Source organism: Phyllobates terribilis, unplaced genomic scaffold (assembly GCF_046119375.1).
Source record: "Phyllobates terribilis strain yellow unplaced genomic scaffold, ASM4611937v1 Scaffold_8__6_contigs__length_399053987, whole genome shotgun sequence".
NCBI lineage: Eukaryota > Metazoa > Chordata > Amphibia > Anura > Dendrobatidae > Phyllobates > Phyllobates terribilis.
The window spans coordinates 197,991,187-198,016,666 of record NW_027362768.1 but is presented as its reverse complement, the minus strand read 5'-3'; the positions used below and the strand labels follow the sequence as shown (position 1 = coordinate 198,016,666).

At 45.3% G+C, this 25,480-nt stretch overlaps 1 long non-coding RNA gene and 6 other non-coding genes across 7 annotated transcripts in view; 5 read left to right on the top strand and 2 right to left on the bottom strand.

Annotated features, from left to right (window-relative positions):
• The window catches only part of LOC141157129 (uncharacterized), a 101,419-nt gene that overhangs the window by 32,770 nt on the left and 43,169 nt on the right, over nucleotides 1-25,480 (top strand). The window lies entirely within an intron of this gene.
• Nucleotides 2,758-2,872, top strand: LOC141160493 (U5 spliceosomal RNA). Its single transcript, XR_012250250.1, has one exon. It is a non-coding gene; the product is annotated as a U5 spliceosomal RNA (small nuclear RNA).
• On the top strand, nucleotides 6,821-6,935 carry LOC141160492 (U5 spliceosomal RNA). Its single transcript, XR_012250249.1, has one exon. It is a non-coding gene; the product is annotated as a U5 spliceosomal RNA (small nuclear RNA).
• Nucleotides 10,910-11,024, top strand: LOC141160497 (U5 spliceosomal RNA). Its single transcript, XR_012250254.1, has one exon. It is a non-coding gene; the product is annotated as a U5 spliceosomal RNA (small nuclear RNA).
• LOC141160491 (U5 spliceosomal RNA) lies at nucleotides 14,420-14,534 on the top strand. Its single transcript, XR_012250248.1, has one exon. It is a non-coding gene; the product is annotated as a U5 spliceosomal RNA (small nuclear RNA).
• On the bottom strand, nucleotides 20,484-20,598 carry LOC141160482 (U5 spliceosomal RNA). The gene has a single exon (XR_012250239.1). It is a non-coding gene; the product is annotated as a U5 spliceosomal RNA (small nuclear RNA).
• LOC141160480 (U5 spliceosomal RNA) lies at nucleotides 24,733-24,847 on the bottom strand. The gene has a single exon (XR_012250237.1). It is a non-coding gene; the product is annotated as a U5 spliceosomal RNA (small nuclear RNA).

Below are 25,480 nucleotides of genomic sequence, written 5' to 3'. Positions count from 1 at the left end.
CATCTGCTGGATGAAGCATCTGCTGGGTGAAGACTGTTGGATGAAGCATCTGCTGGATGAAGACTGCTGGATGAAGCATCTGTTGGATGAAGACTGTTGGATGAAGCATCTGTTGGATGAAGACTGTTGGATGAAGCATCTGTTGAATGAAGCATCTGCTGGATGAAGACTGTTGGATGAAGCATCTGCTGGATGAAGACTGCTGGATGAAGCATCTGTTGGATGAAGACTGCTGGATGAAGACTGCTGGATGAAGCATCTGCTGGATGAAGACTGCTGGATGAAGACTGCTGGATGAAGCATCTGCTGGATGAAGACTGCTGGATGAAGCATCTGCTGGATGAAGCATCTGCTGGATGAAGACTGCTGGATGAAGCATCTGCTGGATGAAGACTACTGGATGAAGACTGCTGGATGAAGACTGTTGGATGAAGCATCTGTTGGATGAAGACAGCTGGATGAAGCATCTGCTGGATGAAGACTGTTGGATGAAGCATCTGCTGGGTGAAGACTGTTGGATGAAACATCTGCTGGGTGAAGACTGTTGGATGAAACATCTGTTGGATGAAGACTGTTGGATGAAGCATCTGCTGGGTGAAGACTGTTGGATGAAGCATCTGCTGGATGAAGACTGCTGGATGAAGCATCTGCTGGATGAAGACTGCTGGATGAAGCATCTGTTGGAAGACTTTCCTTCATGCAGGAAAATCGAAGTTGGAATTTCTTTGATGTAACTCTAAAGTCTGAGGAAAAGTGTTTGCTTTTTCTTTGATCGTGGCATGAAAGCTGTGGGAATGTAAAGAGAGTTTTTGGTGTTCATAGTTCAATAGTTGGGAAACTGAGGAGTCTAATTGTCTCTATGGACGATCCCTTCATGGAGGAACAAGAATTTCTTCAGTATTTAAAAGCATGAACAGTATGGTGAACTTTCAGAAGAACTATTAGAATAAAATTAGAGTTTGGAAAAGTAAACGGAGGTTTCTTGTTTGGATGGAAAAAGGCGAGGAGTTTCTTGTTGGGAAAATGATTGTTGGAAAATGGGATTTTGCTATTGGGAAACTGGCAGGAAGAAGTGAAGATGAAAAGTTTGTGTACTCGGAGGATTGTGGAAAGAGGAAAGAAGAAGTGAAGAGTGAAGATAACTGGAAGCAGACTGTTTTCATGGAAGGAATGGTGGTTAATAGGAAAAATGGGAGAAAGAAAGGGAAAGCATTAGTAGATATGAATGTGGAAAAGGTAGTGAATCGGAAACAGGATTGAGTGAATATTGTGAAGATGAAGACTTTTTTTGTGGAGTTTATGGATTATGATGAGAAAATCATTCAGTTTTGTCCTCCTTATGTGAGTCCGCGGACCGCCGTGCCGCCGGAAATGATGCAGCTGGGAAGAATGCGGACTCGCATAAGGCGGACAAAACAATGATTGTGATGAGAGCAATGGCATTATTATAGCATAGTTAAAATGACTGGGCCTGAAATAGAGAGGCCGTTGAAATATTCACTATAGCAACCAAATACATATAGGAAACCTATAAGCCTCGCACCGGAAGTGACATAGGACGCCCCGGAAGTGACATAGGACGCCCCGGAAGGAGGGAAAGTAAACCTATTTAAACGGAGGAAGTGAATGTGTGGACTGTCTCCCCATATACTTGTTGGAATAAAAGTGGTGGCTGCACTCTGCACCGCTAGGAATGAACACGCACCACTGTGAGGGTCATTGACGTTTTCGTTTTATTCACTTTGGCACTTTAGAAGCACGGAGTCACCTTTTCTCTCGCAGCATTTGTATCTTCCCCAAAATACCAAACCTGCTCCTCTGGCGATTTCTCCATAAGGAGAAAGAAACGCGTCTGGAGGGATTTTTTTATGAGATAGTTTACACTTGGGTACTGCCCTTGTTAGGGCAGGGGCTAACACCAGGGGCACAACAGGGTAGTATTAGTCCCAGAATAAGATCTGCTGATATGGACGGAGAATCCCTGACGGTGTCTGCATGCAAAATAGGTGAGATCCACACATTTTCTCTCTATATGGCACTATAGCACTTTATATTATAATTCATGCTATTTAACAATCAGGACTGGATATATTTATTAGGAGACTTAATCTTATAAATATTTGTAATGAACTTTGTGTCCTGAGGTTAAAAAGTTTTTTTTGAGTCATTATATAATATATATGGATTGAGGACATAATAATGTTTTTATAATTATAGGTTATGTTTTAGGAGAATCCTTTCTGCTGTTTGTTGTTGTGGATACGGAGGAGTTTCTCTGCCATATGTTAAACAGGTTGTTGCTATTCAATGAATAGATTTGTTAGTTTTAAAAAATTTAAAGGCTCTAATGATGAAGAACTATTTGTGGAAGTTTTCTGCCACGATGGACTATCTGAGTGAGATTGGAAGCGGAAAAAGAAATCGGTCTTCACAGCCCCACCGGGTCACTCGGGGTCCCGTATTGTCAAACCGGTCTCCAAAAACTTACAGCAACGGGAATGAAGAAACGGAAAAGGTGCGGATTCAGCTAAAGAAAAAAACCCTCAAAGTTCAGAGTGCTCTGCAAAATCCTGCAGCCATGTGACGCCCTGCCTCCTGCTGTGATTTGCATATCTCCCAGGATGCACCTGACCAGTATTCACAATTGTAACATTTTCTCTTGTGAACGTGACCCCACAATCCATCCAGGAGCCGTCCTCTCTGCGGGTGTGATGAGCGCAGCGCAGACCCCGGGTGACGCCGGCCGCTCTCCTCTCTATACTCTGGTTTCTCTTCAGATCGAATAAATCTTTCGCCTTTTACTAAAGATTTCCGTGGAGAGGAACAATTATGAGTTTCGTATAATTTTTTGCTGCCCGGCGCTCGCTGGGCTTCCTGCACTGGTGAAAAGTAGATGTGAAGGTTCATGTAATGGTCTTTTGGCTGAGATGAAGTGCAGTGATACAGCGGTTTTCTCTTGGTGTAAGGTTCTCAGGGTCCCTGGCTCCTTGTTTTGGGGGGGATCTTCATTCTCTACTGATATTAGGGAGTTGGATTAGTTCTTGGGCAATGAGAGATAATTCGTATTCTCACAACACATAGGAGGCAACTGAGGAGTATTGGTGGAAAATGGAGTTCTGTAATAAAAGGAATTAAGGATTACTCTGAAGGAAAGCACAAGCAAGACTGTTGGATGAAGACTGCTGGAAGAAGCATCTGTTGGATGAAGACTGCTGGATGAAGCATCTGCTGGATGAAGCATCTGCTGGATGAAGACTGCTGGATGAAGACTGCTGGATGAAGACTGCTGGATGAAGCATCTGCTGGATGAAGCATCTGCTGGATGAAGACTGCTGGATGAAGCATCTGCTGGATGAAGACTGCTGGATGAAGCATCTGCTGGATGAAGACTGTTGGATTAAGCATCTGTTGGATGAAGACTGTTGGATTAAGCATCTGCTGGATGAAGACTGCTGGATGAAGCATCTGCTGGATGAAGCATCTGCAGGATGAAGACTGCTGGATGAAGCATCTGTTGGATGAAGACTGCTGGATGAAGCATCTGTTGGATGAAGACTGTTGGATGAAGCATCTGTTGGATGAAGACTGCTGGATGAAGACTGCTGGATGAAGCATTTGTTGGATGAAGCATCTGCTGGATGAAGATTGTTGGATGAAGCATCTGTTGGATGAAGCATCTGCTGTATGAAGACTGCTGGATGAAGCATCTGTTGGATGAAGACTGCTGGATGAAGACTGCTGGATGAAGCATCTGCTGGATGAAGACTGCTGGATGAAGCATCTGCTGGATGAAGACTGCTGGATGAAGCATCTGCTGGATGAAGCATCTGCTGGATGAAGACTGCTGGATGAAGCATCTGCAGGATGAAGCATCTGCAGGATGAAGACTGCTGGATGAAGCATCTGCTGGATGAAGACTGTTGGATGAACCATCTGTTGGATGAAGACAGCTGGATGAAGCATCTGCTGGATGAAAACTGTTGGATGAAGCATCTGCTGGATGAAGACTGTTGGATGAAACATCTGTTGGATGAAGACTGTTGGATGAAGCATCTGCTGGATGAAGCATCTGCTGGGTGAAGACTGTTGGATGAAGCATCTGCTGGATGAAGACTGTTGGATGAAGCATCTGTTGGATGAAGACTGTTGGATGAAGCATCTGCTGGATGAAGCATCTGCTGGGTGAAGACTGTTGGATGAAGCATCTGCTGGATGAAGACTGCTGGATGAAGCATCTGTTGGATGAAGACTGCTGGATGAAGACTGCTGGATGAAGCATCTGCTGGATGAAGACTGCTGGATGAAGACTGCTGGATGAAGCATCTGCTGGATGAAGCATCTGCTGGATGAAGACTGCTGGATGAAGCATCTGCTGGATGAAGACTACTGGATGAAGACTGCTGGATGAAGCATCTGCTGGATGAAGACTGTTGGATGAAGCATCTGCTGGATGAAGACTGTTGGATGAAGCATATGCTGGGTGAAGACTGTTGGATGAAACATCTGTTGGATGAAGACTGTTGGATGAAGCATCTGCTGGGTGAAGACTGTTGAATGAAGCATCTGTTGGACGAAGACTGTTGGATGAAGACTGCTGGATGAAGACTGCTGGATGAAGCATCTGCTGGATGAAGACTGCTGGATGAAGCATCTGCTGGATGAAGACTGCTGGATGAAGCATCTGCTGGATGAAGACTGCTGGATGAAGCATCTGCTGGATGAAGACTGCTGGATGAAGCATCTGTTGGAAGACTTTCCTTCATGCAGGAAAATCGAAGTTGGAATTTCTTTGATGTAACTCTAAAGTCTGAGGAAAAGTGTTTGCTTTTTCTTTGATCGTGGCATGAAAGCTGTGGGAATGTAAAGAGAGTTTTTGGTGTTCATAGTTCAATAGTTGGGAAACTGAGGAGTCTAATTGTCTCTATGGACGATCCCTTCATGGAGGAACAAGAAGTTCTTCAGTATTTAAAAGCATGAACAGTATGGTGAACTTTCAGAAGAACTATTAGAATAAAATTGGAGTTTGGAAAAGTAAACGGAGGTTTCTTGTTTGGATGGAAAAAGGCGAGGAGTTTCTTGTTGGGAAAATGATTGTTGGAAAATGGGATTTTGCTATTGGGAAACTGGCAGGAAGAAGTGAAGATGAAAAGTTTGTGTACTCGGAGGATTGTGGAAAGAGGAAAGAAGAAGTGAAGAGTGAAGATAACTGGAAGCAGACTGTTTTCATGGAAGGAATGGTGGTTAATAGGAAAAATGGGAGAAAGAAAGGGAAAGCATTAGTAGATATGAATGTGGAAAAGGTAGTGAATCGGAAACAGGATTGAGTGAATATTGTGAAGATGAAGACTTTTTTGTGGAGTTTATGGATTATGATGAGAAAATCATTCAGTTTTGTCCTCCTTATGTGAGTCCGCGGACCGCCGTGCCGCCGGAAATGATGCAGCTGGGAAGAATGCGGACTCGCATAAGGCGGACAAAACAATGATTGTGATGAGAGCAATGGCATTATTATAGCATAGTTAAAATGACTGGGCCTGAAATAGAGAGGCCGTTGAAATATTCACTATAGCAACCAAATACATATAGGAAACCTATAAGCCTCGCACCGGAAGTGACATAGGACGCCCCGGAAGTGACATAGGACGCCCCGGAAGGAGGGAAAGTAAACCTATTTAAACGGAGGAAGTGAATGTGTGGACTGTCTCCCCATATACTTGTTGGAATAAAAGTGGTGGCTGCACTCTGCACCGCTAGGAATGAACACGCACCACTGTGAGGGTCATTGACGTTTTCGTTTTATTCACTTTGGCACTTTAGAAGCACGGAGTCACCTTTTCTCTCGCAGCATTTGTATCTTCCCCAAAATACCAAACCTGCTCCTCTGGCGATTTCTCCATAAGGAGAAAGAAACGCGTCTGGAGGGATTTTTTTATGAGATAGTTTACACTTGGGTACTGCCCTTGTTAGGGCAGGGGCTAACACCAGGGGCACAACAGGGTAGTATTAGTCCCAGAATAAGATCTGCTGATATGGACGGAGAATCCCTGACGGTGTCTGCATGCAAAATAGGTGAGATCCACACATTTTCTCTCTATATGGCACTATAGCACTTTATATTATAATTCATGCTATTTAACAATCAGGACTGGATATATTTATTAGGAGACTTAATCTTATAAATATTTGTAATGAACTTTGTGTCCTGAGGTTAAAAAGTTTTTTTTGAGTCATTATATAATATATATGGATTGAGGACATAATAATGTTTTTATAATTATAGGTTATGTTTTAGGAGAATCCTTTCTGCTGTTTGTTGTTGTGGATACGGAGGAGTTTCTCTGCCATATGTTAAACAGGTTGTTGCTATTCAATGAATAGATTTGTTAGTTTTAAAGAATTTAAAGGCTCTAATGATGAAGAACTATTTGTGGAAGTTTTCTGCCACGATGGACTATCTGAGTGAGATTGGAAGCGGAAAAAGAAATCGGTCTTCACAGGCCCACCGGGTCACTCGGGGTCCCGTATTGTCAAACCGGTCTCCAAAAACTTACAGCAACGGGAATGAAGAAACGGAAAAGGTGCGGATTCAGCTAAAGAAAAAAACCCTCAAAGTTCAGAGTGCTCTGCAAAATCCTGCAGCCATGTGACGCCCTGCCTCCTGCTGTGATTTGCATATCTCCCAGGATGCACCTGACCAGTATTCACAATTGTAACATTTTCTCTTGTGAACGTGACCCCACAATCCATCCAGGAGCCGTCCTCTCTGCGGGTGTGATGAGCGCAGCGCAGACCCCGGGTGACGCCGGCCGCTCTCCTCTCTATACTCTGGTTTCTCTTCAGATCGAATAAATCTTTCGCCTTTTACTAAAGATTTCCGTGGAGAGGAACAATTATGAGTTTCGTATAATTTTTTGCTGCCCGGCGCTCGCTGGGCTTCCTGCACTGGTGAAAAGTAGATGTGAAGGTTCATGTAATGGTCTTTTGGCTGAGATGAAGTGCAGTGATACAGCGGTTTTCTCTTGGTGTAAGGTTCTCAGGGTCCCTGGCTCCTTGTTTTGGGGGGGATCTTCATTCTCTACTGATATTAGGGAGTTGGATTAGTTCTTGGGCAATGAGAGATAATTCGTATTCTCACAACACATAGGAGGCAACTGAGGAGTATTGGTGGAAAATGGAGTTCTGTAATAAAAGGAATTAAGGATTACTCTGAAGGAAAGCACAAGCAAGACTGTTGGATGAAGACTGCTGGAAGAAGCATCTGTTGGATGAAGACTGCTGGATGAAGCATCTGCTGGATGAAGCATCTGCTGGATGAAGACTGCTGGATGAAGACTGCTGGATGAAGACTGCTGGATGAAGCATCTGCTGGATGAAGCATCTGCTGGATGAAGACTGCTGGATGAAGCATCTGCTGGATGAAGACTGCTGGATGAAGCATCTGCTGGATGAAGACTGTTGGATTAAGCATCTGTTGGATGAAGACTGTTGGATTAAGCATCTGCTGGATGAAGACTGCTGGATGAAGCATCTGCTGGATGAAGCATCTGCAGGATGAAGACTGCTGGATGAAGCATCTGTTGGATGAAGACTGCTGGATGAAGCATCTGTTGGATGAAGACTGTTGGATGAAGCATCTGTTGGATGAAGACTGTTGGATGAAGCATCTGTTGGATGAACACTGCTGGATGAAGACTGTTGGATGAAGCATCTGCTGGATGAAGACTGCTGGATGAAGCATCTGCTGGATGAAGCATCTGCTGGATGAAGATTGTTGGATGAAACATCTGTTGGATGAAGCATCTGCTGTATGAAGACTGCTGGATGAAGCATCTGTTGGATGAAGACTGCTGGATGAAGACTGCTGGATGAAGCATCTGCTGGATGAAGACTGCTGGATGAAGCATCTGCTGGATGAAGCATCTGCTGGATGAAGACTGCTGGATGAAGCATCTGCAGGATGAAGCATCTGCAGGATGAAGACTGCTGGATGAAGCATCTGCTGGATGAAGACTGTTGGATGAACCATCTGTTGGATGAAGACAGCTGGATGAAGCATCTGCTGGATGAAAACTGTTGGATGAAGCATCTGCTGGATGAAGACTGTTGGATGAAACATCTGTTGGATGAAGACTGTTGGATGAAGCATCTGCTGGATGAAGCATCTGCTGGGTGAAGACTGTTGGATGAAGCATCTGCTGGATGAAGACTGTTGGATGAAGCATCTGTTGGATGAAGACTGTTGGATGAAGCATCTGCTGGATGAAGCATCTGCTGGGTGAAGACTGTTGGATGAAGCATCTGCTGGATGAAGACTGCTGGATGAAGCATCTGTTGGATGAAGACTGCTGGATGAAGACTGCTGGATGAAGCATCTGCTGGATGAAGACTGCTGGATGAAGACTGCTGGATGAAGCATCTGCTGGATGAAGCATCTGCTGGATGAAGACTGCTGGATGAAGCATCTGCTGGATGAAGACTACTGGATGAAGACTGCTGGATGAAGCATCTGCTGGATGAAGACTGTTGGATGAAGCATCTGTTGGATGAAGACAGCTGGATGAAGCATCTGCTGGATGAAGACTGTTGGATGAAGCATATGCTGGGTGAAGACTGTTGGATGAAACATCTGTTGGATGAAGACTGTTGGATGAAGCATCTGCTGGGTGAAGACTGTTGAATGAAGCATCTGTTGGACGAAGACTGTTGGATGAAGACTGCTGGATGAAGACTGCTGGATGAAGCATCTGCTGGATGAAGACTGCTGGATGAAGCATCTGCTGGATGAAGACTGCTGGATGAAGCATCTGCTGGATGAAGACTGCTGGATGAAGCATCTGTTGGAAGACTTTCCTTCATGCAGGAAAATCGAAGTTGGAATTTCTTTGATGTAACTCTAAAGTCTGAGGAAAAGTGTTTGCTTTTTCTTTGAGCGTGGCATGAAAGCTGTGGGAATGTAAAGAGAGTTTTTGGTGTTCATAGTTCAATAGTTGGGAAACTGAGGAGTCTAATTGTCTCTATGGACGATCCCTTCATGGAGGAACAAGAAGTTCTTCAGTATTTAAAAGCATGAACAGTATGGTGAACTTTCAGAAGAACTATTAGAATAAAATTGGAGTTTGGAAAAGTAAACGGAGGTTTCTTGTTTGGATGGAAAAAGGCGAGGAGTTTCTTGTTGGGAAAATGATTGTTGGAAAATGGGATTTTGCTATTGGGAAACTGGCAGGAAGAAGTGAAGATGAAAAGTTTGTGTACTCGGAGGATTGTGGAAAGAGGAAAGAAGAAGTGAAGAGTGAAGATAACTGGAAGCAGACTGTTTTCATGGAAGGAATGGTGGTTAATAGGAAAAATGGGAGAAAGAAAGGGAAAGCATTAGTAGATATGAATGTGGAAAAGGTAGTGAATCGGAAACAGGATTGAGTGAATATTGTGAAGATGAAGACTTTTTTGTGGAGTTTATGGATTATGATGAGAAAATCATTCAGTTTTGTCCTCCTTATGTGAGTCCGCGGACCGCCGTGCCGCCGGAAATGATGCAGCTGGGAAGAATGCGGACTCGCATAAGGCGGACAAAACAATGATTGTGATGAGAGCAATGGCATTATTATAGCATAGTTAAAATGACTGGGCCTGAAATAGAGAGGCCGTTGAAATATTCACTATAGCAACCAAATACATATAGGAAACCTATAAGCCTCGCACCGGAAGTGACATAGGACGCCCCGGAAGTGACATAGGACGCCCCGGAAGGAGGGAAAGTAAACCTATTTAAACGGAGGAAGTGAATGTGTGGGCTATCTCCCCATATACTTGTTGGAATAAAAGTGGTGGCCGCACTCTGCACCGCTAGGAATGAAGACGCACCACTGTGAGGGTCATTGACGTTTTCGTTTTATTCACTTTGGCACTTTAGAAGCACGGAGTCACCTTTTATCTCGCAGCATTTGTATCTTCCCCAAAATACCAAACCTGCTCCTCTGGCGATTTCTCCATAAGGAGAAAGAAACGCGTCTGGAGGGATTTTTTTATGAGATAGTTTACACTTGGGTACTGCCCTTGTTAGGGCAGGGGCTAACACCAGGGGCACAACAGGGTAGTATTAGTCCCAGAATAAGATCTGCTGATATGGACGGAGAATCCCTGACGGTGTCTGCATGCAAAATAGGTGAGATCCACACGTTTTCTCTCTATATGGCACTATAGCACTTTATATTATAATTCATGCTATTTAACAATCAGGACTGGATATATTTATTAGGAGACTTAATCTTATAAATATTTGTAATGAACTTTGTGTCCTGAGGTTAAAAAGTTTTTTTTGAGTCATTATATAATATATATGGATTGAGGACATAATAATGTTTTTATAATTAAAGGTTATGTTTTAGGAGAATCCTTTCTGCTGTTTGTTGTTGTGGATACGGAGGAGTTTCTCTGCCATATGTTAAACAGGTTGTTGCTATTCAATGAATAGATTTGTTAGTTTTAAAAAATTTAAAGGCTCTAATGATGAAGAACTATTTGTGGAAGTTTTCTGCCACGATGGACTATCTGAGTGAGATTGGAAGAGGAAAAAGAAATCGGTCTTCACAGCCCCACCGGGTCACTCGGGTTCCCGTATTGTCAAACCGGTCTCCAAAAACTTACAGCAACGGGAATGAAGAAACGGAAAAGCTGCGGATTCAGAAAAAGAAAACCTCAAAGTTCAGAGTGCTCTGCAAAATCCTGCAGCCATGTGACGCCCCACCTCCTGCTGTGATTTGCATATCTCCCAGGATGCACCTGACCAGTATTCACAATTGTAACATTTTCTCTTGTGAACGTGACCCCACAATCCATCCAGCAGCCGTCCTCTCCGCGGGTGTGATGAGCGCAGCGCAGGCCCCGGGTGACGCCGGCCGCTCTCCTCTCTATACTCTGGTTTCTCTTCAGATCGAATAAATCTTTTGCCTTTTACTAAAGATTTCCGTGGAAAGGAACAATTATGAGTTTCAGATAATTTTTTGCTGCCCGGTGCTCGCTGGGCTTCCTGCACTGGTGAAAAGTAGATGTGAAGGTTCATGTAATTGTCTTTTGGCTGAGATGAAGTGCAGTGATACAGCTGTTTCCTGCTTGGTCTTGGTCTAAGGTTCTCAGGGTTCCTGGCTCCTTGTTATGGGGGGGTGAGGATCTTCTTTCTCTACTGATATTAGGGAGTTGGATTAGTCCTTGGGCAATGGGAGATGATCAGTATTCTCACAACACATAGGAGGCAACTGAGGAATATTGGTGGAAAATGGAGTTCTGTAATAAGAGGAATTGTTTGAGGATTATTCTGAAGGAAAGCACAAGGAAGACTGCTGGATGAAGCATCTGTTGGATGAAGACTGCTGGATGAAGACTGCTGGATGAAGCATCTGCTGGATGAAGACTGCTGGATGAAGCATCTGTTGGATGAAGACTGCTGGATGAAGCATCTGCAGGATGAAGCATCTGCTGGATGAAGACTGCTGGATGAAGACTGCTGGATGAAGCATCTGTTGGATGAAGACTGCTGGATGAAGCATCTGTTGGATGAAGACTGCTGGATGAAGCATCTGTTGGATGAAGACTACTGGATGAAGACTGCTCGATGAAGCATCTGTTGGATGAAGACTGCTGTATGAAGCATCTGCTGGATGAAGACTGCTGGATGAAGCATCTGCTGGATGAAGACTGCTGGATGAAGCATGTGCTGGATGAAGACTGCTGGATGAAGCATCTGCTGGATGAAGCATCTGCTGGATGAAGACTGCTGGATGAAGCATCTGCTGGATGAAGCCTGCTGGATGAAGCATCTGCTGGATGAAGCGACTGCTGGATGAAGACTGCTAGATGAAGCATCTGCTGGATGAAGACTGCTGGTTGAAGCATCTGCTGGATGAAGACTGCTGGATGAAGACTGCTGGATGAAGCATCTGCTGGATGAAGACTGCTGGAGGAAGACTGCTGGATGAAGCATCTGCTGGATGAAGCATCTGCTGGATGAAGACTGCTGGATGAAGACTGCTGGATGAAGACTGCTGGATGAAGCATCTGTTGGATGAAGACTGTTGGATGAAGACTGCTGGATGAAGACTGCTGGATGAAGACTGCTGGGTGAAGACTGCTGGGTGAAGACTGCTGGATGAACACTGCTGGATGAAGCATCTGCTGGATGAAGACTGCTGGATGAAGCATCTGCTGGATGAAGACTGCTGGATGAACACTGCTGGATGAAGCATCTGCTGGATGAAGACTGCTGGATGAAGACTGCTGGATGAAGCATCTGCTGGATGAAGACTGCTGGATGAAGCATCTGCTGGATGAAGACTGCTGGATGAAGCATCTGTTGGGAGACTTTCCTTCATGCAGGAAAATCGAAGTTGGAATTTCTTTGATGTAACTCTAAAGTCTGAGGAAAAGTGTTTGCTTTTTCTTTGATCGTGGCATGAAAGCTGTGGGAATGTAAAGAGAGTTTTTGGTGTTCATAGTTCAATAGTTGGGAAACTGAGGAGTCTAATTGTCTCTATGGACGATCCCTTCATGGAGGAAAAAGAAGTTCTTCAGTATTTAAAAGCATGAACAGTATGGTGAACTTTCAGAAGAACTATTAGAATAAAATTGGAGTTTGGAAAAGTAAACGGAGGTTTCTTGTTTGGATGGAAAAAGGCGAGGAGTTTCTTGTTGGGAAAATGATTGTTGGAAAATGGGATTTTGCTATTGGGAAACTGGCAGGAAGAAGTGAAGATGAAAAGTTTGTGTACTCGGAGGATTGTGGAAAGAGGAAAGAAGAAGTGAAGAGTGAAGATAACTGGAAGCAGACTGTTTTCATGGAAGGAATGGTGGTTAATAGGAAAAATGGGAGAAAGAAAGGGAAAGCATTAGTAGATATGAATGTGGAAAAGGTAGTGAATCGGAAACAGGATTGAGTGAATATTGTGAAGATGAAGACTTTTTTTGTGGAGTTTATGGATTATGATGAGAAAATCATTCAGTTTTGTCCTCCTTATGTGAGTCCGCGGACCGCCGTGCCGCCGGAAATGATGCAGCTGGAAAGAATGCGGACTCGCATAAGGCGGACAAAACAATGATTGTGATGAGAGCAATGGCATTATTATAGCATAGTTAAAATGACTGGGCCTGAAATAGAGAGGCCCTTGAAATATTCACTATAGCAACCAAATACATATAGGAAACCTATAAGCCTCGCACCGGAAGTGACATAGGACGCCCCGGAAGTGACATAGGACGCCCCGGAAGGAGGGAAAGTAAACCTATTTAAACGGAGGAAGTGAATGTGTGGACTGTCTCCCCATATACTTGTTGGAATAAAAGTGGTGGCTGCACTCTGCACCGCTAGGAATGAACACGCACCACTGTGAGGGTCATTGACGTTTTCGTTTTATTCACTTTGGCACTTTAGAAGCACGGAGTCACCTTTTCTCTCGCAGCATTTGTATCTTCCCCAAAATACCAAACCTGCTCCTCTGGCGATTTCTCCATAAGGAGAAAGAAACGCGTCTGGAGGGATTTTTTTATGAGATAGTTTACACTTGGGTACTGCCCTTGTTAGGGCAGGGGCTAACACCAGGGGCACAACAGGGTAGTATTAGTCCCAGAATAAGATCTGCTGATATGGACGGAGAATCCCTGACGGTGTCTGCATGCAAAATAGGTGAGATCCACACATTTTCTCTCTATATGGCACTATAGCACTTTATATTATAATTCATGCTATTTAACAATCAGGACTGGATATATTTATTAGGAGACTTAATCTTATAAATATTTGTAATGAACTTTGTGTCCTGAGGTTAAAAAGTTTTTTTTGAGTCATTATATAATATATATGGATTGAGGACATAATAATGTTTTTATAATTAAAGGTTATGTTTTAGGAGAATCCTTTCTGCTGTTTGTTGTTGTGGATACGGAGGAGTTTCTCTGCCATATGTTAAACAGGTTGTTGCTATTCAATTAATAGATTTGTTAGTTTTAAAGAATTTAAAGGCTCTAATGATGAAGAACTATTTGTGGAAGTTTTCTGCCACGATGGACTATCTGAGTGAGATTGGAAGCGGAAAAAGAAATCGGTCTTCACAGCCCCACCGGGTCACTCGGGGTCCCGTATTGTCAAACCGGTCTCCAAAAACTTACAGCAACGGGAATGAAGAAATGGAAAAGCTGCGGATTCAGAAAAAGAAAACCTCAAAGTTCAGAGTGCTCTGCTAAATCCTGCAGCCATGTGATGCCCCTCCTCCTGCTGTGATTTGCATATCTCCCAGGATGCACCTGACCAGTATTCACAATTGTAACATTTTCTCTTGTGAACGTGACCCCACAATCCATCCAGGAGCCGTCCTCTCCGCGGGTGTGATGAGCGCAGCGCAGGCCCCGGGTGACGCCGGCCGCTCTCCTCTCTATACTCTGGTTTCTCTTCAGATTGAATAAATCTTTCGCCTTTTACTAAAGATTTCCGTGGAGAGGAACAATTATGAGTTTCAGATAATTTTTTGATGCCCGGTGCTCGCTGGGCTTCCTGCACTGGTGAAAAGTAGATGTGAAGGTTCATGTAATTGTCTTTTGGCTGAGATCAAGTGCAGTGATACAGCTGTTTCCTGCTTGGTCTTGGTCTGAGGTTCTCAGGGTCCCTGGCTCCTTGTTATGGGGGGGGGGATCTTCTTGCTCTACTGATATTAGGGAGTTGGATTAGTCCTTGGGCAATGGGAGATGATCAGTATTCTCACAACACATAGGAGGCAACTGAGGAATATTGGTGGAAAATGGAGTTCTGTAATAAGAGGAATTGTTTGAGGATTATTCTGAAGGAAAGCACAAGGAAGACTGCTGGATGAAGCATCTGCTGGATGAAGCATCTGTTGGATGAAGACTGCTGGAAGAAGCATCTGCTGGATGAAGCATCTGCTGGATGAAGACTGCTGGATGAAGCATCTGTTGGATGAAGACTGCTGGATGAAGACTGCTGGATGAAGCATCTGTTGGATGAAGACTGCTGTATGAAGCATCTGCTGGATGAAGACTGCTGGATGAAGCATCTGCTGGATGAAGACTGCTGGATGAAGCATCTGCTGCATGAAGCATCTGCAGGATGAAGCATCTGTTGGATGAAGACTGCTGGATGAAGCATCTGTTGGATGAAGACTGCTGGATGAAGCATCTGCTGGATGAATACTGCTGGATGAAGCATCTGTTGGATGAAGACTGCTGGATGAACACTGCTGGATGAAGCATCTGCTGGATGAAGACAGCTGGATGAAGACTGCTGGATGAAGCATCTGCTGGATGAAGCATCTGTTGGATGAAGACTGCTGGATGAAGACTGCTGGATGAAGCATCTGCTGGATGAAGACTGCTGGATGAAGCATCTGCTGCATGAAGCATCTGCAGGATGAAGCATCTGTTGGATGAAGACTGCTGGATGAAGCATCTGTTGGATGAAGACTGCTGGATGAAGCATCTGCTGGATGAATACTGCTGGATGAAGCATCTGTTGGATGAAGACTGCTGGATGAACACTGCTGGATGAAGCATCTGCTGGATGAAGACAGCTGGATGAAGACTGCTGGATGAAGCATCTGCTGGATGAAGACTGTTGGATGAAGCATCTGCTGGATGAAGACTGTTGGATGAAGCATCTGCTGGATGAATACTGCTGGATGAAGCATCTGTTGGATGAAGACTGCTGGATGAAGACTGCTGGATGAAGCATCTGCTGGATGAACACTGCTGGATGAAGCATCTGCTGGATGAAGACTGCTGGATGAAGACTGCTGGATGAAGCATCTGCTGGATGAAGACTGTTGGATGAAGCATCTGCTGGATGAAGACTGTTGGATGAAGCATCTGCTGGATGAATACTGCTGGATGAAGCATCTGTTGGATGAAGACTGCTGGATGAAGACTGCTGGATGAAGCATCTGCTGGATGAACACTGCTGGATGAAGCATCTGCTGGATGAAGACTGCTGGATGAAGACTGCTGGATGAAGCATCTGCTGGATGAAGACTGCTGGATGAAGCATCTGCTGGATGAAGACTGCTGTATGAAGCATCTGCTGGATGAAGACTGCTGGATGAAGCATCTGCTGGATGAAGACTGCTGGATGAAGCATCTGCTGGATGAAGACTGCTGGATGAAGCATCTGCTGGATGAAGACTGCTGGATGAAGCATCTGCTGGATGAAGACTGCTGGATGAAGCATCTGCTGGATGAAGCCTGCTGGTTGAAGCATCTGCTGGATGAAGCCTGCTGGATGAAGCATCTGCTGGATGAAGACTGCTGGATGAAGACTGCTGGATGAAGCATCTGCTGGATGAAGACTGCTGGATGAAGCATCTGCTGGATGAAGACTGCTGGATGAAGACTGCTGGATGAAGACTGCTGGATGAAGCATCTGCTGGATGAAGACTGCAGGAGGAAGACTGCTGGATGAAGCATCTGCTGGATGAAGCATCTGCTGGATGAAGACTGCTGGATGAAGCATCTGTTGGATGAAGACTGTTGGATGAAGACTGCTGGATGAAGACTGCTGGATGAAGACTGCTGGATGAAGACTTCTGGGTGAAGACTGCTGGGTGAAGACTGCTGGATGAACACTGCTGGATGAAGCATCTGCTGGATGAAGACTGCTGGATGAAGCATCTGCTGGATGAATACTGCTGGATGAAGCATCTGTTGGATGAAGACTGCTGGATGAACACTGCTGGATGAAGCATCTGCTGGATGAAGACAGCTGGATGAAAACTGCTGGATGAAGCATCTGCTGGATGAAGACTGTTGGATGAAGCATCTGCTGGATGAAGACTGTTGGATGAAGCATCTGCTGGATGAAGACTGTTAGATGAAGCATCTGCTGGATGAATACTGCTGGATGAAGCATCTGTTGGATGAAGACTGCTGGATGAAGCATCTGCTGGATGAACACTGCTGGATGAAGCATCTGCTGGATGAAGACTTCTGGATGAAGACTGCTGGATGAAGCATCTGCTGGATGAAGACTGCTGGATGAAGCATCTGCTGGATGAAGACTGCTGTATGAAGCATCTGCTGGATGAAGACTGCTGGATGAAGCATCTGCTGGATGAAGACTGCTGGATGAAGCATCTGCTGGATGAAGACTGCTGGATGAAGCATCTGCTGGATGAAGACTGCTGGATGAAGCATCTGCTGGATGAAGCCTGCTGGTTGAAGCATCTGCTGGATGAAGCCTGCTGGATGAAGCATCTGCTGGATGAAAACTGCTGGATGAAGACTGCTGGATGAAGCATCTGCTGGATGAAGACTGCTGGATGAAGCATCTGCTGGATGAAGACTGCTGGATGAAGACTGCTGGATGAAGCATCTGCTGGATGAAGACTGCAGGAGGAAGACTGCTGGATGAAGCATCTGCTGGATAAAGCATCTGCTGGATGAAGACTGCTGGATGAAGCATCTGTTGGATGAAGACTGTTGGATGAAGACTGCTGGATGAAGACTGCTGGATGAAGACTTCTGGGTGAAGACTGCTGGGTGAAGACTGCTGGGTGAAGACTGCTGGATGAACACTGCTGGATGAAGCATCTGCTGGATGAAGACTGCTGGATGAAGCATCTGCTGGATGAATACTGCTGGATGAAGCATCTGTTGGATGAAGACTGCTGGATGAAGCATCTGCTGGATGAAGACTGCTGTATGAAGCATCTGCTGGATGAAGACTGCTGGATGAAGCATCTGCTGGATGAAGACTGCTGGATGAAGCATCTGCTGGATGAAGACTGCTGGATGAAGCATCTGCTGGATGAAGACTGCTGGATGAAGCATCTGCTGGATGAAGACTGCTGTATGAAGCATCTGCTGGATGAAGACTGCTGGATGAAGCATCTGCTGGATGAAGACTGCTGGATGAAGCATCTGCTGGATGAAGACTGCTGGATGAAGCATCTGCTGGATGAAGACTGCTGGATGAAGCATCTGCTGGATGAAGCCTGCTGGTTGAAGCATCTGCTGGATGAAGCCTGCTGGATGAAGCATCTGCTGGATGAAGACTGCTGGATGAAGACTGCTGGATGAAGCATCTGCTGGATGAAGACTGCTGGATGAAGACTGCTGGATGAAGGACATTGAAGGAAGAGGATGGAGACTGTGGACTTGGAAGGATGGATGGATAAACATGTTACCATTATAGGATATGTCGTTTGGATTTAAACTCTCGTAAAGGATTATGGCTACTGGATACCTGTGTTTCTATTGATTTATCTGTCGTCTGGAGGATCATGGACTGTGACTACAGACTATACTGGAGATATGAAATCTGTGGGCCAACCAAAAGTTGGGAGACAGTGAGTATGGTCTTATACAAAGCCAATGGAACTACTGATCCCAGGTTGGGAACTTAAGGACTGAGAGAACCGTATTTTGGCCATTTACCTGGAATTGCTGTATTAACATGGATGTGATCAATAAGATATTGTTGCATCGGTAACCTGCCGAGGTGATTACTTACAACCCACAACCTCAGATCTTTACAGTAACAAAGTGTTTTCACCAGAGTAAGACACATTTTTTTAACAATGTTTCCTAAATGTTCACAAATCCGTTGTTTTCATTTTCTAGTAGTGCATCCCATGTCCGGCATTCTGTAACAGTCACAGTAGATGGAGTACACTACGTGGTATCACAATTTATAAGTTCATCAATGTAATTATTATACGGTGGGCCGCACAGAACCATATTGAGCGCCGTATTGCCGGATACTTAGAACGGCAGCTTCTGATTTACTGAATACGTGTTCCCCGAGCCATGCGCCTCTCATATACCACATCTGATGGAGCGTGGGGGTATCCGAGCTCTGACGAACAAAATCTCCACAGAGCAGGGCATTTTCTAATTGGAGAACACATGACGCCATTAACCCAGTAACCGGAATTCAGATGTTCCCCCGATGGGGCGGTCACTTCACTGAGCAAATGCCGCCACAATATTACACTTCACATTCAGTTTCTCATTCAAGTCAATGGCTCTGTTCAGATTATTTTTCACATAATCAAACAAAATCCAAAGAGAACTGAGCCCCCAGGTACTGCGAGACATCAGACCCACTCCAACCCCTAATCACAGTGAGACGTCGGACCCACCCCAACCCCTAATCACAGTGAGACGTCAGACCCAGTCCAGGCCCCAATCACTGCGAGACACCGGACCCCAATCACTCAGAGAAGCCGGACCCACTCCAACCCCTAATCACAGTGAGACGTCGGACCCACCCCAGCCCCTAATCACAGTAAGACGTCGGACCCAGCCCAGGCCCCAATCGCCGCGAGACACCGGACCACAATCACTCAGAGACGCCGGACCCACCCCAACCCCTAATCACAGTGAGACGTTGGACTCACCCCAGGACCCAATCGCCATGAGACTCCGGACCTACCCCGGACCCCAATCACTCCGAGATACCAGACCCGCCCCAACCCCTAATCACAGTGAGACGTTGGACTCACCCCAGGACCCAATCGCCATGAGACTCCGGACCTACCCCGGACCCCAATCACTCCGAGATGCCAGACCCGCCCCAACCCCTAATCACAGTGAGACGTTGGACTCACCCCAGGACCCAATCGCCATGAGACACTGGACCTATCCCGTCCCCAATCACTTCGAGATGCCGGACCCACCCAAGCCCCTAATCACAGTGAGACGTCGGACCCATCCCAACTCCTAATCACAGTGAGACGTCGGACCCACCCAAGCCCCTAATCACAGTGAGACGTCGGACCCACCCCAACTCCTAATCACAGTGAGACGTCGGACCCGCCCCAACCCCTAATCACAGTGAGACGTCGGACCCACCCCAACCCCTAATCACAGTGAGACGTCGGACTCACCCCAGGACCCAATCGCCATGAGACACCGGACCTACCCCGGACCCCAATCACTCCGAGATGCCAGACCCACCCCAACCCCTAATCACAGTGAGACGCTGGACTCAACCCAGGACCCAAATCGCCATGAGACACCGAACCTACCCCGGACCTCAGTCACTCCTAGATGTCAGACCCACCCCAACCCCTAATCACAGTGAGACATTGGACTCACCCCAGGACCCAATCGCCATGAGACTCCGGACCTACCCGGACCCCAATCACTCCGAGATGCCAGACCCACCCCAACCCCTAATCACAGTGAGACGGACTCACCCCAGGACCCAATCGCCATGAGACACTGGACCTATCCCGTCCCCAATCACTTCGAGATGCCGGACCCACCCAAGGCCCATCCGATCCAACAATGGTTTTCAGTCATCTATCACATAGGACACACACTGAACGTGTCTACGTGCTGATTCTGTTAGGCTTTTATCATGTGACAAGTGTTGTTAAAGGGTCAGTATTGATTCTCAGGATTGCTGATTCCAGTCTTGCACCTCTTGCCCTTTGTAGAAACTCTTCGCACACAGAAGACTTTCACTTCTACTTTTCACCAGTGCAGGAAGCCCAGCGAGCGCCAGGCATCAAAAAATTATCTAAAACTCATAATTGTTCCTCTCCACGGAAATCTTTAGTAAAAGGCGAAAGATTTATTCGATCTGAAGAGAAACCAGAGTATACAGAGGAGAGCGGCCGGCGTCACCCGGGGCCTGTGCTGTGCTCATCACAGCCGCGGAGAGGACGGCTGCTGGATGGATTGTGGGGTCACGTTCACAAGAGAAAATGTTACAATTGTGAATACTGGTCAGGTGCATCCTGGGAGATATGCAAATCACAGCAGGAGGCAGGGCGTCACATGGCTGCAGGATTTTGCAGAGCACTCTGAACTTTGAGCGGTTTTTTTCTTTTTTTGAATCCGCACCTTTTCCGTTTCTTCATTCCCGTTGCTGTAAGTTTTTGGAGACCGGTTTGACAATACGGGACCCCGAGTGACCCGGTGGGGCTGTGAAGACCGATTTCTTTTTCCTCTTCCAATCTCACTCAGATAGTCCATCGTGGCAGAAAACTTCCACAAATAGTTCTTCATCATTAGAGCCTTTAAATTCTTTAAAACTAACAAATCTATTCATTGAATAGCAACAACCTGTTTAACATATGGCAGAGAAACTCCTCCGTATCCACAACAACAAACAGCAGAAAGGATTCTCCTAAAACATAACCTTTAATTATAAAAACATTATTATGTCCTCAATCCATATATATTATATAATGACTCAAAAAAAACTTTTTAACCTCAGGACACAAAGTTCATTACAAATATTTATAAGATTAAGTCTCCTAATAAATATATCCAGTCCTGATTGTTAAATAGCATGAATTATAATATAAAGTGCTATAGTGCCATATAGAGAGAAAACGTGTGGATCTCACCTATTTTGCATGCAGACACCGTCAGGGATTCTCCGTCCATATCAGCAGATCTTATTCTGGGACTAATACTACCCTGTTGTGCCCCTGGAGGTAGCCCCTGCCCTAACAAGGGCAGTACCCAAGTGTAAACTATCTCATAAAAAAATCCCTCCAGACGCGTTTCTTTCTCCTTATGGAGAAATCCCCAGAGGAGCAGGTTTGGTATTTTGGGGAAGATACAAATGCTGCGAGAGAAAAGGTGACTCCGTGCTTCTAAAGTGCCAAAGTGAATAAAACGAAAACGTCAATGACCCTCACAGTGGTGCGTCTTCATTCCTAGCGGTGCAGAGTGCGGCCACCACTTTTATTCCAACAAGTATATGGGGAGATAGCCCACACATTCACTTCCTCCGTTTAAATAGGTTTACTTTCCCTCCTTCCGGGGCGTCCTATGTCACTTCCGGGGCGTCCTATGTCACTTCCGGGGCGAGGCTTATAGGTTTCCTATATGTATTTGGTTGCTATAGTGAATATTTCAACGGCCTCTCTCTTTCAGGCCCAGTCATTTTAACTATGCTATAATAATGCCATTGCTCTCATCACAATCATTGTTTTGTCCTCCTTATGCGAGTCCGCATTCTTTCCAGCTGCATCATTTCCAGCGGCACGGCGGTCCGCGGACTCAAAACTGAATGATTTTCTCATCATAATCCATAAACTCCACAAAAAAGTCTTCATCTTCACAATATTCACTCAATCCTGTTTCCGATTCACTACCTTTTCCACATTCATATCTACTAATGCTTTCCCTTTCTTTCTCCCATTTTTCCTATTAACCACCATTCCTTCCATGAAAACAGTCTGCTTCCAGTTATCTTCTCTCTTGACTTCTTCTTTCCTCTTTCCACAATCCTCCGAGTACACAAACTTTTCATCTTCACTTCTTCCTGCCAGTTTCCCAATAGCAAAATCCCATTTTCCATCATTTTCCCAACAAGAAACTCCTCGCCTTTTTCCATCCAAACAAGAAACCTCCGTTTACTTTTCCAAACTCCAATTTTATTCAAATAGTTATTCTGAAAGTTCACCATACTGTTCATGCTTTTAAATACTGAAGAACTTCTTGTTCCTCCATGAAGGGATCGTCCATAGAGACAATTAGACTCCTCAATTTCTCAACTATTGATCTATCAACACCAAAAACTCTCTTTACATTCCCACAGCTTTCATGCCACGCTCAAAGAAAAAGCAAACACTTTTCCTCAGACTTTAGAGTTACATCAAAGAAATTCCAACTTCGATTTTCCTGCATGAAGGAAAGTCTCCCAACAAATGCTTCATCCAGCAGTCTTCATCTAACAGTCTTCATCCAGCAGATGCTTCATCCAACAGTCTTCATCCAACAGTCTTCATCCAGCAGATGCTTCATCCAGCAGATGCTTCATCCAACAGTCTTCACCCAGCAGTTTTCACCCAGCAGTTTTCACCCTGCAGTCTTCATCCAGCAGATGCTTCATCCAGCAGTCTTCATCCAGCAGATGCTTCATCCCGCAGTCTTCATCCAGCAGTCTTCATCCAACAGATGCTTCATCCAGCAGTATTCATCCAGCAGATGCTTCATCCAACAGTCTTCATCCAGCAGATGCTTCATCCAACAGTCTTCATCCAACAGATGCTTCATCCAACAGTCTTCATCCAGCAGATGCTTCATCCAGCAGTCTTCATCCAGCAGTCTTCATCCAGCAATTATCATCCAGCAGATGCTTCATCCAGTAGTCTTCATCCAACAGATGCTTGATCCAACAGTCTTCATCCAGCAGATGCTTCATCCAGCAGTCTTCATCCAGCAATTATCATCCAGCAGATGCTTGATCCAGTAGTCTTCATCCAACAGATGCTTGATCCAACAGTCTTCATCCAGCAGATGCTTCATCCAGCAGTCTTCATCCAGCAGTCTTCATCCAGCAGATGCTTCATCCAGCAGTCTTCATCCAACAGATGCTTCATCCAGCAGTATTCATCCAGCAGATGCTTCATCCAGCAGTCTTCATCCAGCAGATGCTTCAACCAGCAGTGTTCATCCAGCAGTCTTCACCCAGCAGTCTTCACCCAGCAGTCTTCACCCAGAAGTCTTCATCCAGCAGTCTTCATCCAACAGTCTTCATCCAACAGATGCTTCATCCAGCAGTCTTCATCCAGCAGATGCTTCATCCAGCAGATGCTTCATCCAGCAGTCTTCCTCCTGCAGTCTTCATCCAGCAGATGCTTCATCCAGCAGTCTTCATCCAGCAGTCTTCATCCAGCAGTCTTCATCCAGCAGATGCTTCATCCAGCAGTCTTCATCCAGCAGATGCTTCATCCAGCAGTCTTCATCCAGCAGTCTTCATCCAGCAGATGCTTCATCCAGCAGGCTTCATCCAGCAGATGCTTCAACCAGCAGGCTTCCTCCAGCAGATGCTTCCTCCAGCAGTCTTCATCCAGCAGTCTTCATCCAGCAGATGCTTCATCCAGCAGTCTTCATCCAGCAGATGCTTCATCCAGCAGTATTCATCCAGCAGATGCTTCATCCAGCAGTCTTCATCCAGCAGATGCTTCATACAGCAGTCTTCATCCAGCAGATGCTTCATCCAGCAGTCTTCATCCAGCAGATGCTTCATCCAGCAGTCTTCATCCAGCAGTCTTCATCCAGCAGATGCTTCATCCAGCAGTGTTCATCCAGCAGATGCTTCATCCAGCAGTCTTCATCCAGCAGTCTTCATCCAACAGATGCTTCATCCAGCAGTATTCATCCAGCAGATGCTTCATCTAACAGTCTTCATCCAGCAGATGCTTCATCCAACAGTCTTCATCCAGCAGATGCTTCATCCAGCAGTCTTCATCCAGCTGTCCTCATCCAGCAGATGCTTCATCCAGCAGATGCTTCATCCAGCAGTCTTCATCCAGCAGTCTTCATCCAGCAGATGCTTCATCCTGCAGATGCTTCATCCAGCAGTCTTCATCCAACAGATGCTTCATCCAGCAGTCTTCATCCAGCAGATGCTTCATCCAGCAGTCTTCATCCAGCAGTCTTCATCCAACAGATGCTTCATCCAGCAGTCTTCCTTGTGCTTTCCTTCAGAATAATCCTCAAACAATTCCTCTTATTACAGAACTCCATTTTCCACCAATATTCCTCAGTTGCCTCCTATGTGTTGTGAGAATACTGATCATTTCCCATTGCCCAAGGACTAATCCAACTCCCTAATATCAGTAGAGAAAGAAGATCCCCCCCCCCATAACAAGGAGCCAGAGATCCTGAGAACCTCAGACCAAGACCAAGCAGGAAACAGCTGTATCACTGCACTTGATCTCAGCCAAAAGACCATTACATGACCCTTCACATCTACTTTTCACCAGTGCAGGAAGCCCAGCGAGCGCCGGGCATCAAAAAATTATCTGAAACTCATAATTGTTCCTCTCCACGGAAATCTTTAGTAAAAGGCGAAAGATTTATTCGATCTGAAGAGAAACCAGAGTATAGAGAGGAGAGCGGCCGGCGTCACCCGGAGCCTGCGCTGCGCTCATCACACCCGCGGAGAGGACGGCTCCTGGATGGATTGTGGGGTCACGTTCACAAGAGAAAATGTTACAATTGTGAATACTGGTCAGGTGCATCCTGGGAGATATGCAAAACACAGCAGGAGGCGGGGCATCACATGGCTGCAGGATTTTGCAGAGCACTCTGAACTTTGAAGGTTTTTTTTCTTTATCTGAATCCGCAGCTTTTCCATTTCTTCATTCCCGTTGCTGTAAGTTTTTGGAGACCGGTTTGACAATACGGGACCCCGAGTGACCCGGTGGGGCTGTGAAGACCGATTTCTTTTTCCTCTTCCAATCTCACTCAGATAGTCCATCGTGGCAGAAAACTTCCACAAATAGTTCTTCATCATTAGAACCTTTAAATTCTTTAAAACTAACAAATCTATTCATTGAATAGCAACAACCTGTTTAACATATGGCAGAGAAACTCCTCCGTATCCACAACAACAAACAGCAGAAAGGATTCTCCTAAAACATAACCTTTAATTATAAAAACATTATTATGTCCTCAATCCATATATATTATATAATGACTCAAAAAAAACTTTTTAACCTCAGGACACAAAGTTCAT